The sequence below is a fragment of the Sarcophilus harrisii genome, chromosome 2 (genome assembly GCF_902635505.1).
Source record: "Sarcophilus harrisii chromosome 2, mSarHar1.11, whole genome shotgun sequence".
In the NCBI taxonomy this organism is placed as follows: Eukaryota; Metazoa; Chordata; class Mammalia; order Dasyuromorphia; family Dasyuridae; genus Sarcophilus; species Sarcophilus harrisii.
The window spans coordinates 512,371,307-512,376,343 of record NC_045427.1 but is presented as its reverse complement, the minus strand read 5'-3'; positions in this window follow the sequence as shown (position 1 = coordinate 512,376,343).

The window sequence follows — 5,037 nt, the reverse complement described above, 5'->3', positions numbered from 1 at the left end:
GGTTTGGGAGAAAAGATAATCAATTCTACTTTGGATATGTTGAGTTTAAGATGTCTATGGGACATCCAGTCTGAAATGTCTAAAGGCAGTTGGAGATGCAAGACTGGAAGTCAGAAGAGAAATTGGAAAAGGATAGATGAATTTGAAGTTTGTTAGCATAGAAATGGTAATTACATCCATGGGAGCTGATGAAATCTTTGATAGAGAATAGAAGGGTAGAATCCTGGAGGAAACGTACAACAAGATATAAATGAGGATCCAGCAAAGGAGACAGAAGAACAGCAGCCAGATAGGTATCAGGTGGTTACATTTTCTCCTGGATCCCCTAGAAAGAATGCATGAAGGCCTTAGTTTAGTTAGGAAAGGAGGAGACTGGGAGAAATGTGACAACTTCGTTAGACATCTGAAGTACTGAAGAGGGATACGCAGTCAGCCAAAATTTAAAAAGCACCTTTCTGTACTGCATCAAAGGGAAAGACTAAAAAATGGGATTTTAGTTAAAAGGAGATAGAATTTGACTAAATGTGATTAGGAAATTTCTAACAATAGAAACTGTTTAACAGCAGAATAGGCTCCCTCTTCAGGGAGTTAGATTCCTGTGATTGGAAGCTTTTCTAATAGAGTCTTAAAAGAACCACCCAGTTATTGGGCATTAGGCCACACTGAAGATAACCAGAGCAGCTATAGTACATATTTGAATTTTTATTATTATATATTGTGCACGTGCAGATGGGTGAAGGGTCCCTAATAGGTGAAGCAATTACTTTAGCCCAAAATCTCCTACCTCACCGGAACATTCTGGCTGGCACAATCCAGACTTCTCTCTGGATTTGTACTTTTAATCTCTGTCTATTCTTTACTCAAGTTCTTTCGCTGTTCTTTCTTGTTCTCTGCTAAAACTCCCCAAGTTATGCTAGTTACTCCTTCAGATCTTGAATCTTTTTTCTAGAATAACAACAAAAACAACAAGAACAATAACGGATTGATACATGAGAGAAAGTGCATTTATATAATATTTTAAGATTTGGCAAGTACATTCTTAAACTCATTTTATCCTCATAACAAATTCTGGGAGGTAGATGTTATTATTATCCCCGATTTAATGAGGAAACTGATAGAGACAGAAGTTAATCTATTTGCCCATAAACATACATCTATTAAGTATAAGGTCACATTTGAACTCAGGTCTTTATGACTCCGGGTCCAATAATTATATGTAGAATGGGAGAAGAGAAGTATCAGGGGAGGGACTTTTCTTTGGCCCCTCCTTTCCAGACAAGTGCTACAAGCTTTAAAATGCTTCTTTTGTTTGAGACTCAAGTGAGTAGCTCAATCTACTATCTTCTTCCCTAAAAGGAAGGGAAGAGAGAGAGAAAACTACACACAAACGTGTGTGTGTGTGTGTATGTGTGTGTGTGTGTGTGTGTGTGTGTGTGTGTATGTGGGTGGAGAGAGGAAGGGAGAGAAGGGGAGAGAGAAAGAGAGGGAAGGAGGGAGAAAAAGAGAAGAGGAAGAGGGAGAGGGAGAAAAAGAGAGAGAGGAAGAGGAAGAGGGAGAGGGAGATTTATATTAAGTAGAAATGCTTATATTAGGAAATCTATAAACCTAAGTAAGGAAACATGGTAGATCAATAGATATTAACAGATATATTATCTGATACAGACATCATCAATGTATACTACACAGCAACTGAACAGAAAGAGAAAATGGTTAAGGAGTTTGGGAAACATAAAAAAACTTGTTACTGAGACATTATTTAGTGTGAATAAGGGACATCAATTATCCACACATCTGCGGGAGCTCTTTGCCAAAACTTCTTGATTTATCTTAACTTGACTTATCTTAAGATCTTTCCAAAGATGGAGGAATCAATAAGGGAAAATTCTGGATCTGATTCTCACTAATGGAGAAGAAATGACTGTTGGGATAGAAATGATGAGAATGAGGGGGAAAGTGGAAGGTAGACAAGGTTCAGAGTAATTATAGAGTAAACCCCTGTGGCAGAGGAAAATAGAATAGATTACCCATTCCCATTAGTAATGAATCCTAGAATTGGAATTTTCCCAAAAAGAGACAATTTATTCAACAATTAGAAAGTCATGTTGAAAAAGTCTGAAGACTACTTGAAGAAGCAGACACATTTACTCCAGACAGGCATGGATACAGAGATAATCATCATGGGAGGAAGCTTCAAGGAGCATGACTCAGAGAAGAACTGATTATGGATTCAGGAGAGCAGCAGCCTTCACATCAGAGAACTGGACTACATAGAGAACTATAAAAGAGGACTATAAAAAGAAGGGATTTCTAGACATTGCAGTTTTAGAGTAATGAATTGCTTTGGCCCATATATTCCCTAAATGTTTGCCTCTTTATTTTGTTCAGTCATTTCAGTTGTGTCCAGCTCTTTTTGACGTCATTTGGGGGTTTTCTTGGCAAAGATATAGTGATTTGCCATTTACTTTTCCAGCTTTTATATATGAGGAAACTGGTAAATGGGGTTCGGTGACTTGGCCAGGGTCACAGAACCAGTAAGTATCTGAGGTCAGATTTGAACTCAGAAAAAAAGAAGTTTTCATGGCTCTAGAAATGGCAACTCTAGAACATGGCTCTAGAACCACTGGGCAACCTAGCTTGCTCCTTTGACATTGTACAATAAGTCTACTTCCACTTCTCCTACAGAAGCTTTTATGTTTTGGGGGGATGGTGGGGAATGTTTGTTAGCTATTGTTCTTACTATGTTATTTCATTAAATACCTTTTCTAAGGTGACTACTGGTTGACAGTTAATAGAAAGTCCACCAGTGGAAGCTCATGAACTAAAATAGTAGTACAGCCCCACAGATTTGCCCTGGAACCCAAAGTAATCATTCTCCTTGGAACTCAACCAGCAAACCTATGAGGGTTGAGGGACTATCCTGAAGGGTTTGTTACACTGACAACAGAGGGCAGGAATTACTGCTCAATTTTTATCATTTTGTTTTACTTTTCTCTGCCAAGGAAAACAACCTTTGTGCTAGAAATGGTAAAAGTAGTTAACCAATGATATTGAAAACCACATTGATGTATTTACTGATAAACATACCTGTTATAAATTTTTAAAAAGTAGATAACTGGTATTTGTTAACCTAAGGAAAATAAGAAAATAGGGAGTACCTAGTTACCTTTAATGAACTCGTCACCTGATCTTTATGGAGAATCCTAAAGATCTGAAATTGCCTTCATGTTGTTTAACCTTCTTATCAATACCTCAACATCTTCATAAAATCTATAGTTGATATTAAGCTGGAAGAGAGAACAAATACACTCAATGATAGAGTCAAGATCCAAAATTATCTTGATAGGTTGAAGAATTGGACTGAATCTAATAAAATAAAACCAATATGGATAATGTAAAATTTTACACTAAGGTACAAAAACCTAAACAACTACAAAATGGAAAAGACAGGTTTAATAGTTACTTGTCTGAAAAAGATTTTTTAGGGGTCTGTGGTATAAGCTCAATATAGGTAGAGAGAAGTCTAAAAAGCTACTGTGATCTTTGGTGACATAAACAGAGGCATTACTTACAGTAATAAAGATAGAATAAAGATAATTGCTTTCTTCAGACCCCATCTGGAGTACTATGTTTAGTTCCTGGCATCATAGTTTAAGAGAATAATGATAAGTTGGATTGGTCCAAAAGATGGCAATTAGAATGATGAAAGACTTCCAGTTCATGTTATGCAGGGACTAGTTGAAAGAATTGGGAATTCTTAATCTGGAGAAGGGAAGACACAAGTAATACATGAAATTTATAGTCAAGTATTTGAATAATTGCCTCATGGATGATTGATTTGACCTGTTAGATTAATCCTAAAGGGAAGAACCAGGAGCAATGGGAAGGCAAACTATTTTTTAATCAACCAGGGCAATACAAAACTGCCTTGAGAAATGGCAGTTTCTTTTCCTTGAGGACTTTAACATAGGCTGAATAACTACTTGTTAGATTTGTTGCAATTAGAGTAGAGGAATATTAGAAAATGTTTATCAATCAGCTTTCTACAGGGGAAAAATGTATACATGACACACTTTTAAATTAAATCTACATTATTGACATTTTTCTTCATTTTCTTACCTAGACAATCAACAAAATAATAAATCAAGTAACTGATTTGTAACATTTAACAATTTCCAAGGTATCAATGCTTACACCGCAAATTTACCAATTGGTTCTTTTGAACCAATGGAAGCCAGCTCACATACAACATTCCTTAGAAGGCATTTCAAGTATGATTAGAATAAACATAAAATTACTCTCCAACTTTCTGTTATCTTTTCCTCCTCTAATCTCATCAAAGTTAATAGCATTACAAGGTTGATAGTAATAGCCAGTGGCTCCTGGGATAAGAACCAGTTTTTTTTTTTCCACTTACTATTCCACTATCCCAACCATCCTCATTCAGTTTATCTCTTGGACATTGGTATATGGAAAATGATTTTCCAAGAAGACTTTGAAAAGGAATCCTCACAAAAAATAGGAGGTTGAATTCTATGAACTCTAAAATCCTTTCAATTCTAAGATTCTATCATTTTCAGAAGCCATATTTCCTTTGTGATTTAGCTAGTAGAGAAAACACCTTATTGTCAGAGACAGAGGCAGGGTCAAATCATAATAAGATGCATAGTCAGCTTTCATCACTGTATCTTAAAGGTAATTAACTGAATCAATCTTCTATTTTAGTCAATTGTATGACTATAAAGTTGGGATTTACCATAAAATATAATTTACAATAGCCTGCCTATTTCTTGTTCATATTTTCATAAAGAATGAAAAATGTCCTCAAAGCATTCGTGGATTATTCTCATAAAGATTTTGAAATGATAAGAAAGTAGGAAAGCAGACATGGGTTGATGTAGGTTTTCCCCATAATCCCTTTTTTCTATAATAAGAGGTTAATTTAACAAAAAAATCCTTGATTATTTTCAAACATTATGATGTCCTCTCCTTTTTTTTTCCCTGAGGCAATTGGGGTTAAGTGACTGCCCAGGGCCACAC